Here is a 22,225-nt window from a genome sequence, read left to right on the forward strand (position 1 = left end):
ATCAATGGTCAGGATTGAACCGTTTGAATTCCTTAACCTAACAGGTCTAGGGGTTAGGGTTTATGCTACCGACCTGTCTGTTGTCCTATAAGGTTGATGTTGTGATTCTTTCAGAGTTTGTTGGCAAAAATTGTGTGTGTGTATCTAAGAGAAGAGATATGTGATTCTTGCCAGACCATAGGAGAGAAGTCATATCTGCAGAGTGTAAGTGCAGAAGGTGAAGAGGAGCTTAAGAGGATATGCATTGGAATTGAGTGCTATTATCAAGTCATTGATATACCTGTTGATCTTTAACTACTTCAACAGTTGTGAAATCCCCTAATAGGGTAGCCTTAACCGGCTTGTTGAAAATCCTCTAACAGGGTAACTCAAAGCTACTAAGTCATTGATATCCTTTAGCTATTGAGTTCTTGAAATCCTCTAACAAGGTACCCTTAACAAGGTTTAACCCTTAACCGGGTGATCCCTAACAGGATCGGTTCCTAACAGAACCTATTGTATCTATCTTTAACTGGGCAAGGCTCCTAACAGAGCGGACTTCCAAAGAGTTCAAAAACAAGCTTGTGGGTATTCATCCCCACCGTGGTTTTTCCCAATTGGGTTTCCATGTGAAAAATATGTGTTTCATGTGTGATGTTATGATTGTTTTCTGATTAAGTGGTGATGCATGTTGATCTTGCTGTAATATGTACATCTTTGATGGTAGATTGCCCGTTCATGCATTAGAGTGAAATGGGAATGAAGAGTTAGATTATATGAGAAGATAAGTGTCAACTGGTCTTTGCTCATCTTAGTTACACTGGGTTTTGTTGGTTGAACTCTGTTGAAGGACCGGTGTTGTTGTTTGTCTGTCAGTGCATAAGTGTTAGTTGACAAACCAGTTTAAGGTTGAGTTTTTTCCTATATTGATTCACCCCCCCCTCTTAGTACCGGTTTGGTACTATTCGTTCATCATTAAGTTATCATATGAATTATGATCTTCAATGCACACTTCGTAAGTGGGACATTTTAGTGCTATAGGAAATTTATAACAAATGGGTGGCCTTAGGAAACCCATGTAAAATATCTATGTTAGGTCCCGGGAAGGACAACTGAGAGGGGGGGGGGGGGGCTGAATCAGTTGTATACCAAATATATTATAATCCAAATGTAAGTTATTCCAATTTAACCTTAATGCCAGTAGACCAAACTTAAGTGCCGGTAAAATAGATTAATAGATATAGCAGTCTCGATTTAACTTAATGCATAAAACAGAAAGAGAAAAAACATCCACAACACATAACACAGATTTTAACGTGGAAACCCGGTAAGGGAAAAACCATGGTGGGAAACCTTACCCACAATCAGATGATACTACTGTAGATAGTATGTGTATACAAATGGGGTCTGCACATGCAGAAAGGCCAACTGCCTAGAGCTCACTTCTCAATCAAAAAATAAGAGTCACACTAACTACACAATTGGATGGTTAAATCCAATGATAATGTACTGCTCAAAATAGCATGTCCAATGATGGATTCAGTACCAGTTAGGTTTTGAACATGAGTGTCAAAACACCTTCATAACCTTCCTTCAACCTTCAAATAATGTCAGCGTGGTTCACACAAGGATCTTCTTATTCTCTCTCTTTAATATTTGAATACACTCATACCATAACCATATCTCAATTTTCAATAAGATTTTACAATCATTTATACAAAACCTAAGACCAAATGTATAGGTCGGCTCACTAAAGATATTACATTTGAATCAATTACAAAATAAGTCTTCATGCGATACAACATGTCGGCTCAATATATTTACCAAGTTATTCAATCAATAAACAATCTCCATAACATGTCATGCTAATTTGGAATAGATAATATGTACCAGTCTATAACCTAGACCTATCTGCCAGTAAAGGAAAATTTGTCAACCTAATTAGACCAATAAGAAAAACATAAAATCCAAACTTCGAATCCATGTCTTCTACATAACCAAATGATCTCCAGGTTATCATCGCTACTGGTGAACCATATAACTTGCTGGTGAACATATACTGGTGACTGTGCATAAGTCACTAACCATACTGGTGAACACAATGTAAACCTCCAAGAAGACAAGTGTTGACGTCAATGACAAAATCAATGCAACACATGACAAAGTCATCCATAATACCAACAATCTAAAAGTGACACTTATCTTTCTAATGTCCAGGCTTCTAAAAATAGTATTTTTATTAAACTATAAGTAGAAAATAGTGTTAAGATTTTTTTATAGTCAAGGTTAGGGTTTAATGTGATGGTTAGAATTATGTTAGGGTTAGGGGTAGAATTATGGTTAAGGCTAGGGTTTGGATTATAATTATAACAGGTTTTGAGTTTATGAATAGGGTTTTGGTTAGAATTAAGGGTATGGTTGGAATTACAATTAGGGTTGGGATCAGAATTATAATTAGGAGTAGGGTGAAGATTTAGATTTGGTTAGGGCTAGGGTTAGGGTCAAGGTTAGAATTAAGTTTAAGATTAGTATTAGCATTAGGATTTGGTTTAGGTTTATTATTATGGTTAGGGTTAGGGTTTAGGGATATCAATGTAGTATTTCAAAAATCAGTTGAAGCTAACCTTATTAAATTCCCACATACCATAGTTTTCAATGACAATGCACCCAAACTTGCATGATACAAAGAAATTTAGTACTTTTAGCACTATCATGTAAAACGTCATTCTATGTCCAAATGCATGAAACATATTAATTCTAGCCATTTCTAATCAAACACAATGATATTTTGGGGGATGGCCATGTATCTCATCTCTTGATGAATAATTCATGGGTACCTATTATGATCTTTTTCTCAAGAATGATAGAAATAGATCTCTATGTCAAATAAAAGATCATCTCAAAATATTTGTGCAACCAAGGTCAAAACTAGTAAGCTGTCTATCTTATATGAATCAATATTAGTGGGTCACATTAAGGAAACCTATCCATAAATTGATGCCATTACTATTAAAAATAAAAATTATGTTGCCAACACTAGCCACAATTAGGTTACTGCGGAGAGGGAATATTCTTCCCAAAAAGTCACCCAATATGACATCCTAGAGCATCTTAGGAAGACTCTAGCATAGATATCTATCTTGGAGCTCCTTTTATATTCATCTATCCATAGGGACATATTGGATCATGCCTTAATAGAATCATAAGTCCCTCGTGATATTAATCTAGATCAATTTCAAGCCATAGTGGGTCAACTATCTTCATCTTATCAACCTATGTTTAGTTTAGAAAATATGTCATTTTTTGATCCATCTAATATACCTAATCAATACAATTTTAATTTTAGCCTAAACCCTAACGTAACCATGTCTATCATTAAAAAGGGATCATGAAATTTTTGTAACCTTGAAATTTCATAATGATGCTTAGTACCCCTGTCATCTTAGTCATCACCAAGATTTTGTATTTAAAAGAGTGAAAGGTGAAAGCTACATATTTTTTCTTTCATCTAGTATAGAGCCCCACATCTTATCTCCATTATGCCCCAGATCCTGTGTAGAGCATGTCTGATAAGACTCTAGCATAGTTATATATATTGGAGCTTCTTTTATATTCATCTATCCATAGGGACATATTGGATCACACCTTAATAGAATCATAAGTCCCTAGTGATATTAATCTGGATCAATTTCAAGCTATAGGGGGTCAATTATCCTCATCTTATCATCCTATGTTTAGTTTAGCAAAATCAATTCTCTGTTTTTATTATCTACAATTGATAATGGTTGCTTTAAAACTCTATGTGAATAAATTATATATGTTGTTACATGGTTGGATTATCTCGATACATATGGCATAAAAATTAAAAACGTCATGAATTAATTATGTAACCATATAAGTCAAATATAATTCTATCAAGAAATCAAAATCAAATAGATAATATAATCACATAACTCATACATTTCAATTTCATTGATCTTATTCTTCATCCAACTCTTTGTTTGTATCATCAGATCGAGATTCAACATTGTAAGGATTGGTTATATCATCATCATCATCATTGGTATCAGTTTCGATTATGTCATCATCCACATGGATATCATCTTCATGAACATTAACTCCTACATCAATTATCTAGTTTCTCATCTTTGACATATTCCTATGGCACGTCATCAACTAACTAGTGATCTTGATCATCATCTACATCATCTTCTAGATCTTCAGTATCTTCTTCTTCCACCACATTATACTTTATCGACCTTCCTCTTGGAACATATTTAACAACAAATGACCAACCCGGTTTACCTAGAACCTCTGAGTAAAATACCTGCTCACATTGGCTTGGAAGAACATAGGGCTCATTTCTAGCTCACTCGAATGACCTTGTATTAACCATGGTAAATCCATTATCATGTTCAATAAAATTTCTCACAGGATCATTTTCATTCAGGCGTAGCCTGTACCATTGGACTACGAACATAACTAATTTGAAGAACTTAAAGTCACACTCACGTATATCATCCAAAATCCCATAGTATCGACTTTGTGAGACTTCTGGATGTATGTTACTTCTAGATGAAACATTAGTCACCTGAAAGACTGCAATTATCCCAGAATCACAAGTTTTTTTCATGTCACCCAACTCTTTGATTCAAAATTTATGGCCATTGCACCACATAGCCTTGTGGCTTTTCACCTGCAATATTTCAAACATGTAAAAATTATTGCATTGTCAAATGATAAACATATTTATTCTTGGTCGAATGTATGCAAAGAAAAAAACTCAACATATATATATACATCAATAATATAATTGAAAATAATTAAATAATATAGTCGATTAATATATTTATACTTACCTTTTTTCTCTTAAACCATATGCTAAATCAATTTCCCTTGGTGTAACATTGGAATCTCCATTACGATGAGCTTCTTTAACCAATGAAGCCACACCTTCCCATGTTAATGCACAACCAGATTATTGACATTGTTCAATCCATACCATCATCCAATCAAGATTGTTTGCGATGTACAAATGTAGTGCATCCCAATCTCAACCAACTATATAAAGAAAAATTGAAATTCACAAACAAAGTATAATTAGTTAATTACCATGGTATACGACCTTAATTTATAATTGATGTATATTGAAGATTAATAATTAAATAAGTATAATATACATAAAAACCCAATGTAAAATGTATTCTAATTAATCTCCATGACCATCTTATAATTACCTCTCACTTTCCCCATTAGGTACTCCCCTTCGAATTTGTTAATGGAGTTGGGATCCCAAATGCGATCTACATGGAACTTTGTTGTAAACTTAGGAAGATATTCAATAATGTACATCATGGTATGGTATACCATATATCCCTCCACCATAGAACCCTCAAGATGTGTTCTTTGTCTAACCAAAGCCTTCAAAAATTTCAAGTGCCTCTCAACCATCGACACTGACCTTGTGTGTACAGGTCCATACAATTAAATCTCCTTAACTTCGTGTATGACGTAGTGTTATTGTGCATTAAAAATATCTAAGGTAGACACTTTTTCATTTTACACATTAGACGAGGAATTTTTCTCTTGCAATAATTTATATCTTCTTTATGGATTTCTTTAGATGACAACCATCTACAAGTCATTTAAGGAACAAATATATTAATGAGATTTAACAAAAATATACAATATATTACATAACAAGTAAAACAAATGGCAAATATAAGATCTAGACTGTTAGAAGTGATAAAAATTGGTTTTTATTGTGCCTTAATTGTTATTCTCAATCCCTAGGTTTTAGGTTTTAAAAGGGTTTTTGTCTTGGTATATTTTCCCTTTGTTCTCCCTGGGCTATGTTATATTTTGCAGTTGAATTGCATTTGTCGGTGACCTTGTTTTAAGTCATGATTGGGAGGCCCTTTTATCATTGGATTACCAACCCCACACATTAGGAATCACCACTTGAAGCTGTTGTTTTTAATTTTTTATTATATCCCTAAGTGCTACAAAATCCATGTGACATAAAGTTCTAAAATCCCCTAGGAAGGTCCCCGTGCACAATCACTTCACCCATAAAAGGTCTCCAGATGCTCAAAAGATTCACTTAAGTGTCCGCCTTAGTGTCAATATTATGTGGGATAAGCATTTCAAAGGGAAATATGAAGTAAGTTTATCCCCCGAGAATTTTACCAAAAAGTCTCAGCCTCGCGAGATAAGGGAATAGCACTTCACAAAGAGGAAGTGTTATTCCATGACATATTGGAGGTAATGGTAGAGAACCATGGGATAAGAAATCTAAATCAAATATAAAGAAAATATTATCCCACAGATGCTTCATAACAGCAAAAGGATCATCTCGGACAAGGAGCATTCATAGGAGAGGCAAGAAGAAAAGCTTATCCCATAGTAGTTTTTAGTATGCACTCTGACCATGCGAGATAAGGGAAGATGAGGAGCGCTGAAGAAAGGCTTATCCCATAGTGTCTTAGGAACACCGAGATGAGGTTGCGGGATAAGAAATAACTCAAAGTTATAATGAAAATGTTATCCCGCAAGGTTTCCAAGCCGTCAAAGTGGTTGGGGGATAAGAATTGCAAGCCAAGGATTTTGAAGAGGCCTTATCCTGCAAGGAGTTTCACCCATTCAAAAGGGGTTGGGGGATAAGAATTGCAAGCCAAAGACAAGAGGATTTCTTATCACATGCATTCCTGTGAGGATGAGAGATAGGTTGTGGGATAAGAAACTATTAGTCTGTAGTCTTATCCCGCGAGGGGTAGATACATGAAGAAAATAATTCTTAAGCAATAGACAAATAGAGGGGTATGAGAAATGCAAGATAAGAGGATTCCTAAAAAATATATTTAGATCCTTATCCCGCAAAGGAAAACAAGGAGGAATATTGCGTTGCGGGATAAGAAGAGATAGAAGTTGATGACATCAAAATAGCGGAAGCTTGTCCCATGATGATGAAAAAGATTCTCCCAAGTGTTGTAGGATAAGAAAGAAAAGCAAACACAAAGAAACTTTATCCTGCGGGGATAATTAAAGTTGTGAAAGACAATGCAGAATAAGAGACCAAGGTAAATACAAAGGAAGGCTTATCCCACAAAGATAGTAAAGGCTATGTGATGGCTGGAATAACACAAAATGATAAAGATTTTGACAAGTCAAGGGTGGTCGAAAGAGCTTCATAAAATTCCAAGTAACTAGACGTCAAAGGACAATCTCAACCGTTCATTTCTTAATCAACAGATGACATTCAAATTTGCCGCCAACGACTAACTCTGTCCAACACAGATGAATTAATGACAATGCCATAAAAGAGGAATTCATTGGTATTCTTCCTTACCTTACAACCAAAATAAAATTCAGAGTGTTTTTTGAGCAAGAAGAAGAGTGAGTTTCAGCAAACCAGTGCCCCCTCGAGCAATTCAACTAAGCAAAAACCAATAAGTTCATTATCTCACCATACTTGTGAAATTTTAGGTTGTTGTGTGTTCCCTAGAGCTTGTCAATTTGTGTCTTCTTTTAAATTTTCTAGGGCTTCTTTTCTTTAAGCAACAAAATGACTTCTCCTACTGAGAAATCTACCAACCTTACCGCAAAGGAAACCTCTATTGCTGAATCTGAATCCTCAATTCCTATCACTGAAGCTACACCAATTGGTATGATTCCTCATCTACAAGAGATAGAAAGTGCTCCGTTGTAGATCTAAATACTAGAGTTTCCTCCCAACCATCCGAGGAGGCCAAAGCTAGCTCCTCCGAAGTAAAAGGCCACAAAGAGGAAAAGAAGAACAATTCAAAAGACTATCACTATTGTCTCAGATAGTGAGTCTTCAGATGAGCCTAATCCCACTCCCAAAGCTAGAAAACTAGCCTAAAGAGGAGGAGGGCACTCAAAGGACCTTTATTGAAGCACTCACCACCAAAACTCCTCCTCCTGTAGAAAGTACCCATGTTGCAATTAACCCTCCTGCTAAGGAAATGCCAATTCCTCAGGGGTAAAATCCTCAAAAAGAAAACCCTCCCGAGAAAGTTAAGGAAACTACTCCTGCAAAGAGGCCAACTCCCAAAGCTCCTACTAGCCCTCTTGCTCCTGCAATGACTGCAATAGAACTGCAACATGAAGTTGAGCAAAAAATAGAAGAGGCTACTCAAAGGCCAACCAGACAAACAAGGAGTCTACACCAAGACCTCTTGGAATTATTTGAGGGTTCTGCTATGAAGTATAGCCTCAAAATTGCCTTCATTGATAAGGAGGTAGGGTGTAGAGATTCTTTCACAAAGGAAAGGGGCTAGGACAACCCTTGGACATTGAATATGGGAAAACTAGTGGTACCAAATATTTTTTGTTGAGCCTATGTTGATAAGAAAATTGGCTGAAGCTTATGATGCCCCAAGTCTAACTATAAGGACTTTAGAAGGCTATGTCATATTGGACATCTCACATAGGGCCATTATTGAATGTTTTGGTTTGGATGGGTTCGCCCTCAAGGGCATCAACAAGAGAAATAAGCAAAGGGACTATCAATATAAAAAAGAGAGGTATAGAAAGGACCTTGTTCCTCCATTCATGAGGAAAATTTTCAAAAATTCACAGAATTATGTCCTACCATCTAAAAGGGAGCCTTTCAAATTGGAATGCTTTGAACCCTATTTTGTTAAGACTTACTATGCATTGGGGCAGATTCTTGGAGTTGATTGTGGGATTAATCAAATGCCCATTGATTTCATGATGATTGTCATCAACATCCAGCACCCTTCAATAAAAGAGTTGTATGATTTTGCAACTATTATTCATGACAAGCTACATGAGGGGTTAATAGGAGCAAATAATAAATATGAGAAGCTAGAGTTCAGGCATTATTCTTTATTGTGCCATCTTATTCTTTATCAGAACAAGGCTTATTGGGGTCGAGAATTGAATATATGGACTATTGACCCATACACAGGTTTTGAGTGGCCAATGCAGAGGTAGAGACAAGTATGGGATAAGGGGTCTAGGTATGGTGATTATTGTGTTTTCTTTGACCATTTTGTTGTAAATATTCTATCCAAGTTCAGAGTTAGGTTGCCAAGGCTGCCCAAGGACATCATCAAAATTTTGAGAATAAATACTTGTAGGGTTGATGGAATTGTATATCATGAGGGTGCATTCACCTGTAAGTTTGGGGACTTATTTTTCTATGGCAACTGCACTATCATTAGGGTCTATGGGTGTGAGGTGGCACCCCATGTGTTGCCACTTTTTGTTTCTCCAAGGCTAGCATTTCTTGAGTTCATCTGGTAGATAATGTGGATGGACAAGGATTGGATCAAAACTGATAAGAAAGGGAAGCTCCTCCCTAGGGTGACTATTTTTGGTGAATTCACTGTAGGTTGTGATAATTTGAAGAAGTTACATGATTTTTTGGTAAAAACCTACAGATTAAAGGTTTCCCAGGCTAGACATTTTGACCCTGAGGGATTTATAAATGATCTTAGGATACATAAGCTCAAGGAAAAAGGTTATTTCCATTCATTTTATGAAAGAGAGGACCTAATTAGGAATAATTTCCCTATTGATGTAGATCAAAGAAGAAAAAAGTGTGAGCTCATGAAGAAGGTAGAGAGGGAAAGGAAGCAGGAGGATCCTAGTTTTGAGGGTGTGCGCAGCAATTTTTAGAGTGGTTTTGCTAGGATGTATTTCATTCTTACAAAAATAGATGACATAATAAAGATGGAGATAGAGAGAAGGGATGCCAGGGATAAAGGGGTTGAATTTGAATAAATGCCAATTGACCCGACCCCTATAGTGTACAAGATGAAGGGAAATACAATAATAGTTGAAGAACTGTCCCCTAAAACCTCTTGGCATAATGCACAAAGAGAAAAGCAAGAGGCTCCTGATCTAGGCAAGAAAGATTGAGAAGGGGAAAGTGAAGATGTCTGATTTTATAGACATCCAAGAAGATTTTGATACAAATGTGCCACCACCTTATCCCCCATGGGAAACATTCCATGAAGATTAAGTTGTTGAAGTCCTCAATGATTCAAATAGGGCCATCATCCTGAGCACAATCCCTATAAAAGAAATAGATGATGAAATAATTATTTCTTCAAAGGACTTTATTATAGATAACAATTTTGTGAACTCTCCCAAGTTCAAATATTGTTGGTTTATGGAAAAATTAAAGAACTTATCTAATGAGGAGATTAGGAATTTTGATAGGAATAGCTTCAGATGCACCCCTGAAGAAGGCAGAGAGATGATTCAAAATAGTGGCATGATTCTTGTTTCCAATTGGGATTTTTAGAAAATTTTCTTGTTAGATCAAATCATGTGGCACAAGGACCCCAATTTTGCCAAAGAGTCTGGAGAGCATGGGTCAGGGGTAAGCATAAGCTTAAAGGATTTTTCTATATGGTCTAAAGCCCCAAATTTTTAGAAACCTATAGTTTTACAGGGTGGACAACAAAAAGCAGGAGATGTAGTGGTTCAAACACTAGAAGATACCACTACATTTGAGGCTATGGCAATCACATCACATGCAGTCCAATTCGCTCAGCTAGTAGTTGAAGATCTTGAGAAAAATATGTAAGACTAAAGGACATGCATGTGGCCTTAAATACAAGCCACAATTAGTTATTCATTGAAAATGTTGCATTAAAGGAGAAAATAAAGAAGATGACTGCAGACTCTTCAGGAGGAATTAGACCTTAAGAATTGGAAAGGATGAACAAAGAGTTGCAAAGGGTCAGAGATGAGGCTGAAAATAATTATTTTGAAATCATAAAATATTCAATTTGGCATATTTTAAATAAGATTTTTATAAGTTGAGTGAGGTACATACTTCATTTTCTTTGACATCTCAGCTTCTTAGTCAGCTAGATGAAATTCTTTCATTCTTTCAACCCATCAGGATTACTTGTCTTCCAAAGAGTCAAATTTTAAAGTAAGTCATGTTGGCGATCAAGAATGCAAACTCTCCACCACAAATTGTGGGGATAACATGGAAGAATTATTATTTGTTGATTAAGGAATTGCCCAACATAGAGGATGAGAAGAAAACATTGATGGGGATGATTAATCCTTTCCAAGGGCTGAAAAGGTGGGATATCTCCACAAGTTTGATAGGTGAAGGACAAATCAAAATCTTAAAAGAGTGGAAGAAAGGCTTCCAAGATGCCATAAATGCAGTTTTGACTTCTCTAGCTACTGATTCGACCCAAGGTGATACATATTATGATATTATTGATAGAATTATGGAGGTGGATTTAATGTATCACAGGTTTACTTTGGGAGCCGCAACTGTGCCAGCCCATAAGACAAAAGAAACAATGAGTAAGCTGCAAGGCTTAAGGGATTTTTCTTGGCCATTTGATGAAATAGAAGTAATGCACAAAAAGTACTGTTCTTTGGAAGAAGAGCAACCTAAAGAGGAAGACTAGTCTCAATCATTCCATTTGTTTAACTCCTAAAAATTTTGTGCAGGTTGTTTATTTTGGCAGAATGATTAGAATACCCAACTAGCAAGGACCACTCTCCAAGAAGCCTCCCACCGAATGCAAGATTACACTTCTGATAGTGACAATAGGAGATATGAAGTACAAATGTGAGTACACCCTTTGCAGCTCTGTAGCCCAAGCTCCCGGGATGATGCCTTCCTAGCCACCTTCATTAAATTCATCAAGGAAGATTGCATTCAGAGAACCAAGGACCTAAGCTTTAGGTCAAATTTGTAATGCAGTTATATTTTGACATGTGTCTTCTTCGGCCTGAGGCTTGTTTTGCTCCCTTGTGTTATAAAATGAAATTCAAGGCCAAGAAAAAGGATTTGGAAATTTTGATTAGTATGTAATAGGAATACTTTAGAGCAATATAGTGACAGTTAGTCTTTTGCAAGCTTAATGAGAAAAATAATTTATCATGAGTGTATCATTCATCTTTTGAAAATCAATATAGAATAAATTTATTTTCTTGCTCCAATCTTTGGTGTTTTATTGTATAAGCTGAAGTGTGAATGATATTTTAGCTTGTCTTCTCTAATGCACAATGTGTGTTATTTGATAGGTTTCATTTCTAGTAAATGAATTAAATTCTATCTTAAACACTGCAATATGTTTCTGAGAAATTGTGAGGAAGGAGTGGATGTGTTCTCATTCTGAACATGTTCAGTAGGTCTTAGATATTTAGTATTGAATTCTAATACTGATCATATGATACTTTTTGTCATTGGCCCTGTTATTTGACTTTGGTTTCCCTTGAAGAGGCACTAGTTACACTTTTCTAAGTTTCAGGATCATTTTTACATTCTTATTTCACCTTTTATATTTAAGTATTCAGTTCTTCTTCATAAGGAGTAGAACAGATTAGAGCCACTTTGAATGCAAGCAAAGCGACACAAGCTAAAGTTCAAGCCAAAATTCGTAGTTTATCATACTTTCCATGGTATATTTTCATTAAAATCATCTATTTTACATTGCAATGTTTTCTCATATAAAGCTAAAATGTTGTATAGCATTGCAATAGGGATACCCACCTAGGTCTATTTATGAGTTAGTGGCTATTTCTCTAGGATCTAAGATTAGTTGATTTAGGAACCAACATATACAATGAACTAAACAAATATCTCTACTTACCTCATGTATTTTCCAAGATCATATATAACTTGCTTGACATTGTTGTCAAAGTTGTCTGGGAGATATAGAGGTAGAACATACTGCAACAATTATAAAATGATTTTTCATTATTTTCCCAAAAGTAGTAAACATAATACACTGAAAAGTACATGTAATATATATATATATATACCAAAATAATTACCTTAATGAAGGTATGCCAAACATGTGTTTTCATCCCTGACCCAAATTCACCTTTCTTTATTATGATATTGTTTATGTTCACAGCAAATCCTATGGTAAATCAAAATTTTCATATGACTTATTTTATAGCATTTCTTTGTTGCTCCATTAATAACCAAGGAAGGGTGCTTATATTAATTTGGTCTCCATCGCTATTCAATGGAAAGAAATTTTTCAATGCATGATTCACTTCTTGAATGTCACTACAAATTTTGATAATTTTTTCTTTTTCATGCCTTCCATCCAATATTTTCCATAATGTTTCTGTTAAATTTTTTCTGTAATGCATTGTGTCAAATAAATGTACTGTTTGCAGCTACTCATAGTAGGGAAACCTACTTAATTGTCTGGGATAACTTTTCAGTCCCTGTGGAAGTTGGCCATTAACGCCTTGACGACCTTCATGAAGCATATACGTTAAACAAATTAACAACGACAATCATTGTCAATTACAACATGAGTCAATGAAACACAATATAAAATATAAATTACAAACATATTGTTGGTCCTCACAACTAGAATGGAAACTGGGCAATAAAACAAAATTCAGGGATTGGACATCCTTGAACAACTAGCTTTCCTATAGAAAAGGCTCATTTACTTATCGACTAGGGACGTAAACTTGAAACGGGCCAACACTGTATGTGCACCAAGTTCATATCACAACGATTCTATCCTACTAAAGGAAAGAAATTCTCTGAAGTAAACGTGCAAAAACATAATGAACTAATACTTAATAAGAATTCACAACTGAAAACAACTTTAGCAACTACTACCAAATGATAATGTTCTGGAAAGCAGATAGAAACTACTCTGTCATTGTGGTTGCAGGAATAGACACAGGAACTATTTCCAGTGGCTGCAAGAATAGACTATTGCGGAAACAACAACTATTACAAGATGGAAATTAACTAGAAAACACCAAGGATTACTCACCAAGTGGGCCCCCTTGAGTGAGTATATCCTGAGCTTTTAGATTACAACTGTTAAGCTTAAAATCACATTAATCTCTTCTTTTTTCGTGAGGAGATAGAGACCCTTTATTTATATGAAAACTTATAATAGATTCCTAACTGATCGACCACATTCCTACAGAATAGGCAAACAGGTTTTATTATACTAAAGAAGAAGTCAATGCAGGAAAATAGAATAACATTTGTCCTGTAGCTGAGGAGATATAGCATGACTTGCTTCCTAGATCTAATCTCCACTAAGAATAGTTATAAATGTCTCATAAATCATTATGTTGAAGAACCGATCAAGTGGCTTCTATCTCCTTCAATGCTTCTTTTCTTTGACTAGGTCTGCATTGTGGCGGCATGCTTGGTGTTCCTTTAAACTACCACTTAAACTTTTCTTCTTCTTTGCTAACCCTCCATCATGATGTTAACATGCACAAAAAACATGTGTATATACTAACACGAACATGACATAAATTAAACCATACTTAAGATTGATTTAGATATTTACATAGATAAAAAATTTTGAAACCATTATATGACAGCCTTAAGTATTAGACAAATCAGTTCCCGAAATACTTAAAAAGGTATCAACTAGGAGAGTTTATTGATCGAAATATCATCTAATCACAAGACCTAGTCATGAATACTATAAAAAAAATCTATTGAAATAGACTCATTATTTAGGCTCATCATCTCCCCTATCCTAACTTCTTGTCGATCCTCCAATAATAGGAAAATTCTGAATTCTGGCATTGATTCTAAAATTGCCAGAGCTAACCTACCCAGAACCTCATGCAGACAAACTCTAGTAGAATCATTTCATCTTTTCCAATCGTGTCCACCTGGTACATTCTGCTGCTTCACTATATGGTGGACCATTATACATGCATCCCATTAGTGGCCATAGGAGGATTGGAAGCTAAAAACTGAGAGGCAACCAATGTCTTCCTTTTGTTCTTCCCAAGTGCATATATTTGGGTTCTCTCTCCAGTGTTGCATGATAGTTTTGTAATGAGTGTGGCTTGGATTGCTTCAATTCATCTGGCAGGGTATTCCAATGCTAGACCAAATGTCCTAATAGTACCTTATCCTTCCCTTGTAGCCATTTTCTCATATTATTTATACACCTCTTCTCTTAAGGACAGAATGTCTTTTGCGAAATATGGCTGATATGCAATCTTTTGCCAGTAAAAATAAAGTCTTCTTGGCTCTCTTGATTCAACCCTTAATGGCAGTGAAAGGTGAGTTCTTCCTTTCTATGTATCTAGAACTACTCTCCTCTTGCAATTTTGTTTTGCACCCATGACATGAGAGCTCTCAACTAGATATCTCCAATGTAGAGGAGAGGGTTCCAATCAACATCATCAGGAACAACGTAATTATGTAAATAAAATTCATAGAGAAAATTCTTAATGGATGTAGGAGATGTCTAATAAATATGATAGGATTCCTCAGGTGTCTTCAATGAGGGACTTAGATCCCTGACAATTCTCATCAAACAAATATGTTATTCCTTTAAATATAGATATTAAACCCAAGGAGGTGATCGGCATTGCATTAGCTATGGTACCATAGTGGCCACCGTTTCCACCTTAGTTTTAAGCTGAGAAATATCCTTGTCTTTTTGTTCAATAATCTTCTTCTACTGGTTAATTATTCTATGCATTTCTTCTTTCTCCAATTCCCATTATTGGTAAAGGGAAGTGTCACTGCACGAATGGTAAGGGAAGTAGGTGGTCTATAAATAGGTTCCCTAGGCTTCATCTTTTCAACTCTGCTTCCTTATTCAATAACCTATTCTGTGGGGGATGTTAAACTATCAAGCCTATCAAAACCTACTTCTTCCTACAGTTGCTCATCAATGTTCTACAACTCTTCTTCTTTATGTAGCTACTCATCAATTTTCTGCAACTCTTCTTCTTTGTATTTTTCTTCTTCCCTTCATATTTCCTTAGGTGGAGAATAAGGAATATCTTTCTAGTGGACTGTGTGGCTCTTGTTCTGGAGAATCAACTAGAATGGTGACATTCGGCTCTACTGATCGTTCTGAATCTTTAATCTTTTTCTGAAGTTACCACTACTTCTCTGAGATTTTCCTTTAGTGGCTGTAGGACTGCTTCCTATAGCTAATTCCTTAGCTACTTTAGTGGTTGCAGGAGAAACCATTTTTGTGACTTTCCTTTTCTTGGCAACAGGAGAGGGTAAATCCCCACTTTTACTTTTCTCATCCTTTTCTATGTCAATCTATTTCCCTTTGCCTTTTTCCTTTTGTGTGGAAGCCCTAGTTTTCATTAGGCTTTGAGAAGGAACCCCTATTGTAGGTTTTTCTTGTAAGGGTTCATCTACTTTAGAAACATTTTTCTCTGGCAATATCCTAGAGGATGAGGGTTTAATAGGGGAACTAGTTTTTTCAAGATTTTTAAAATTTTCCCACTCTTGAGATGGAAGCGGTTCCATTGGACCCACATTATCTACCCTAAACCTTCTAATTTCAACAAATTCATTCCAAGGCATTGGAGAGACATCTCTTAAAGATCTTTCAACCAACAAATTGATTAGACAATGATGAGAAACATAGTGAGGCCTACCTTTCTGGGTTTCTGCTATGCTTATGGAAAGAAGATTGTACAATTTCGGAAAATTCATCATTCTCCCGTGGCATAGATGAATCAGAAGCTTGAAATGATGGGAATGTAGACACAAGAATCTTCCTTCACAAGTTAAATACTTCAAGACATTCAATGCTACTGCTCTCCATTCAGGTGGAAGAGATTCTCATCTAGCTCCCTATCTGTCTATTACCAAGGGTTGGTCTCCCTGTTGTGTAAACTCTACTCTTGCACTACGTGCATCCTTAGATTAAGGGTAATTTTCTCCATTTGTTGGCAACCTGGTTACTTTTGTAATCTGTTCCTCTGTCACGACAACTCTCAAACCTTTTACCTAGGCTTCTCCATCTAAAAGTGTGTGGGTAAATTCCCTTGCAATTTCCTCATTAAACTCAGTCGGTTTCAAAACATAATCCAACCACCCACTATTGTGGAATACTAGCTCACAATCTTGGTCTTGAAGAAGGATTTCATGAACTGTTGGTTCATGATGAACAGGTGGACCACCCATTGCAACAGTAACACTCTCTACTCACCAATGGTATAAATTTGCCCAATTCTGCAACTGAAATATACTTAATATGTTCTTATTTGGTCGGAACCCAGCTACAATTCTAAAATAACTCTAGGCAGACAAAAGGACAAAGTACGAAATATCACCTCAAAGCAAATAAATTTGAAAAATTTAAAACTTAATCTATGATGACATAAGAATTATCTGATAGAGTAATTCTCATCGTACTTCCCCCCCAACCTAAGGTTTAACAGGTGTCCACAAATGCAGAGGAGGACTGAAAAGGACACTATGCAAAATATGATAATGATAGTTAATATGGTTTAATTATATACATGTAACAAAAATAAGTACACATGTGCGTACCCGATATCGTGTGATAATGACTATAGCTGAAGAAATTTATTATATAAGACATTGAACTGCCATGCACAGAAAGCGAGGTGGGAATGAATGAACAAAGTGGAAGGAAATGAGTGAATGCAGAAATGAAATATTTATTGCACAAAAATGTACTTCCACCAGATATGGAAGTATTTATTATGAGCATGCAGCAAAGATTTAGGAGGAAGAGGTAACGAGAAAGCCGTCGCTTGTTGCTGCAGGAATCTCAAGATTTTCTGGCATGGTGAACTGCTATAGGAATTCGTCCTTGCTAAGAGGCTTGTGGTATAGGCTCAAATGATGCCCATTTACTAACAATTTGAATTTGACAGGATCAATTATTGATAATCGTACGACACTATTAGAGAATGTTTCAATTACTTCATAAGTTCCTAACTAGTGTGTCTACAATTTTCCCAAGATGTCTTTATACATTGAATCATAGAGAAGGGCCCAATCACCTGGCTTGAATGATTTGTCTTTTATATAGCGATCATCTCACTTCATGCATTGATTTTGAATTTTTTATGTTTGCTACAAGGTTGACTTTCTTATTTCATCTAAGGCATTAAGCTGCAGGAGCCTTTCCTGTTGTTCTCCAGAAAGATTTATATCTAAGGCAATGGTTGTTCTTAGGGTTTTATGCTCAAATTCCACAAGCATCATAGCTTTTGTCCCATACACCATTTCAAAGGGTGTAAACCCTATTGTGGTTTTCCAAGTGGTTTTATAAGCTCATACTGCTTCAAATAACCTACTTGACCAATCCTTATAGTTAAGAGCTATTGTTTTGGTCAATATAGATTCAAGTTCCCTATTAGTGATGTCTGCTTGTCCATTTGCCTGAGGATGGTAGGGAGTTGATTTTTATGCCTTATATTGTATTGATTAACCGGGGCGGTGATCAAAGTGGAAGTGAATTGTGCCCCTTGATCTGTCACAATCTCTCTGGGAGCTCCATACCGAGTAAAGATCTCTTCATATAAAAATTATGCTACCTTATTATCCCTGGGATGCTTGAATGCTTTGACCTCAACCCACTTTGTCACATAGTTGGTACATACAAGAATGTATGACCGACCATTTGATGATGGATCAATTGGCCCAACAATTCTAAGCTGCATTTATCAAATGGTGTAACAACCACTTATGGATGTAAAGGCATTTCATTAGACCAAGTTGTTCTTCCCATTCGCTAACAACTGTCACATTTCCTGGTATATTTGACTGCATCCTTGTGAAAAGTTGGCCAATAATACCCTGTAGTCAGTATCTTGAGAGTTGTTCTCTTGGCAGCAAAGTGACCTCCACAAGTCTCATCATGATAGGCATGAAGGATATCTTAAGTTTCATCTTCTCTAACACATCACCTCATAACTTGATCTAGCCCCGTATAGAATAAGCAATTTTCTATCCATGAAAAGTGGAAACTCTTTTCTACCAACAATCTTTTTTCCTTTGGTGAGAAATGAGGAGGGATCTTGTTAGCTGCTAAGTAATTAGCTATGTCAGCATACCATGGAATATTCACATTAATTGAAAACAAATGCTCATCAATGGCTTCAGAACTGTCTAGTGTTTGAATACTGGATAGAAAATCTGCCACTACTTTTTCTTTACCTAGTTTATCTATGATAATGATGTCAAATTCATGCATTAACAACAACCATCTTGCCAACCTACCTATAATGGAACTTTTATCCATGAGGTACTTGATGGCTACATGATCAATATGCACAAAGATTTGGTAAACAGTGATATAGTGTCTAAACTTATTAAGGGCATAGATAACAACTAACATTTCCTTTTCAGTGAGTATAATTTAGCTCTGGTCCTTATAAATTTTTGTTGATATAGTAAACTGCATTATCCAAAACTCCTTGCTTTTGCCCCAAAACTGCTCCTATTGAAAAATCTGATGCATCTGTATGAATGTGAAAAGGAAGAGACCAATCAGGTCCTTTAAGCAGAGGAGCTTGGGTCAAGGCTCCTTTAAGTTTAGAAAATGCCTCTTCACATGTTACTGCCCATTCAAACTCAGAATATTTTGTTAAGAGAGAATACAAAGGTCCTGCCATCTTACTGAAGTCCTTGATAAATCTCCTATAGTACTCTACATGGCCTAAAAAACTTCTTACATCCTTTTCTTTTGTAGGGGTAGGAAGATAAAGTATTACCTCAATTTTGGTTGGATCAACTTGAATACCTAATTCAGAAATATGATGCCCCAACAAAATTCCTTCTTGCATCTTCATGAAACATTTTTCACTATTTAGGGACAAATTTTGATCCTCACACCGCTGGAACACTTTGGTAAGATTTTGCAATGCTTCCTTAAAGGTGGCTCCATAAGTAGTAAAATCATCCATGTAAATTTCCATACATTCATGGGATATATCTGAGAATATACTAAGGACAACCCTTTGAAAGTTTGTAGGAGCATTGCATAAACCAAAAGGAAGAATTGAATAGGCATATGTTCCCAAAGGGAGAGTGAAGGTGATCTTTTCCTGGTCTTTGGGAGATATTTTGATCTGATTATAACCACTAAACCCATCCAAGAATGAAAAGTATCGCTTACCTGCTAGGGAATCTAATACTTGATCTATGAATGGAAGTGAAAAGTGATCCTTTTTGGTAGCAGTGTTGAGCTCCCTATAGTCCACACAAACTCTCCATTTTCCTTCTTTCTTTTTAACTATAACTAGGGGAGAAACCCATTGATTGTCTGAAATAGGGTAAATGAATCTTGCATTAAGAAACTTTTGTAGTTCCTCCTTAACTATTTCCCTTAATGCAGGAATAATCCTTCGTTGAGGTTGTCTAATTGGTTTACAATCTTCTTTGATATAAATCCTATGGGTACACAATGTAGGATTTAATTCCTTCATGTCATGATAATCCCATGCAAAGGCTTTTTTTTGGGCTTTGAGTAATTATATTAATAACAACCTTTGGTCTAATGTAAGTTGACTATTGACATTCAGATTCCTTCCCGGAGCAACCTCTATTTGAGTGACTGACTCAACATTAGATATTTCAGTTAAACAAGAAGTTTGGATTTCCTGTGGTAATAATGTATGAAATATGTTTGTAGATGTAGGAGAATCTAAAGAGCTTGCAGATGGAAGAAGAGTATGCAAAGGACTTGTTGGTATACTAGATGACTGTTGAGCTGCTTCATAATGATTTCCTATGATGTTAGAGAGTGTTGTATGATTTTCTTGGAAATCTATAAATGGTTCCCTGGTTAATATCATTAGTTGTTGAACATAATTAATTTCCTCTTCTTCTTCTTCTCCTATATCTAGCCATACTAATTGCTATTGATCAAGTTGTGGTTGTGTTGGAGAATAAAGTGCAAGAGTTTTAGTAGTAATACCATCTGAAATGGTCATGTCTCTTGATCTACAACTTATGTATGCATTAGCTCTAGAAAGCTAAGGTCTTCCCAAAATGATTGGATATCCACCCAATGTTGCCCTAGGAGAGAGTATTATAAAATCAGCCGTATATTCCCAAGAATCTAATGTGACAACGATATCTTCAACCATCCCTTTAGGCCAGACACTAGGGCTATCAGTAAGCTGCAGGACCATTGGGGTAGATCTAGGACTAATAATGTTGACTTGTTGCATGACATCCTTGGTCATCACATTTATGACTGCTCCTAAGTCTATCAAGGCATTTTTAATTTGAGTTCCATTAATAACTACCTTCACAATAGGACTACCTGGGTCAGAATATTTAGGGAAAACAATTTTTCCTAACATAATATCAACCAATTTCCCTACTACATGCACTATTTTTGGGTCCTTTTTCACGTGCCATGGTTTTTTAAGACATGCTTCTTTAATAGATTTTCTATATATGGGAATATCATTAATATCTTGAAACAATGGAATATTTACACATATATGTTTTAATTGATCAATAAGATCAAAAGCTATGCCATCATGCTGCCTAGACACTTCCACCTGTAATCTTTGAGGGAATGGGGGAATTCCAATAGGTGCACCTGGAGTCTCAAACTGATGTACCTGCTCAGAGTTTCCAGGTTGATCATGTGTAGTGTCCTGAGCAATCTCCTTATATGGTAATTTTGTTATAACTGGAGGAGATGGGGTAGGCAGAGTTGTTCTTGATCATAAGTGAATATCACTTATATCGAGAGGATATGCAGGATACTGATTAGGATCAGTTGAAAACACTTGCTAATGTTGTTGGGGTTTGTTATTTGGATTTGGCTCGAGTTGTTTTGGTACTTGGGTTGGCTTGGGTGAAGTAGTATTAGGCGCTGGTGGCATTAAAGCCAGCTATTGGGACTATTGTTGTGGCTAAAGGAAACCTGATGATTGGTTTGCCCATTGCTGACCTCCCCTCCATTGTGGTGACTGTTGCCAGTTACCTTGAGGTGGTGACCAATTCCCTTATGGCTACTACCATTGAGAGGAAGTAATCTGATAATTAGGCCAAGGGTTTTGAGAGTTATTCCAAGATTGAGGAGTAAAATTTCCAAAATTTTGGGAGTATGAAGGTTCCCATTGATTATTTTGTGCATTGAAGTTCATATAAGGATTATAAAAAGACAATGGATCTTGTGGAATACCTTGTCTTGGAGGCCAAGGCCTTCATTGTGCAACATAAAAGATTTGTTCATCATCTCCATAGACTGGCTTGAAATTTGGGGAAGTCTGCTGGCTGTCAATTTTAGCTAGGAGTTTACATTTGTAGTCCCTCTTCTTTTGCTTATTTCCTACTTGAAGTGTATCCAACTGAGTAGCCATATTGTTAATAATATCCTCTTTAAATTCCTTTAACAAATGAGTTATATCCATTCTCAAAACTGTTGTAGATGTCTTTGCAATTGAAGAACCAGGCCTATAGTGTCTTCCTTTCTTGGCTAAGGATCTAGAATATTTTTGACAAATT

The sequence above is a fragment of the Cryptomeria japonica genome, chromosome 5 (assembly GCF_030272615.1).
Source record: "Cryptomeria japonica chromosome 5, Sugi_1.0, whole genome shotgun sequence".
In the NCBI taxonomy this organism is placed as follows: domain Eukaryota; kingdom Viridiplantae; phylum Streptophyta; class Pinopsida; order Cupressales; family Cupressaceae; genus Cryptomeria; species Cryptomeria japonica.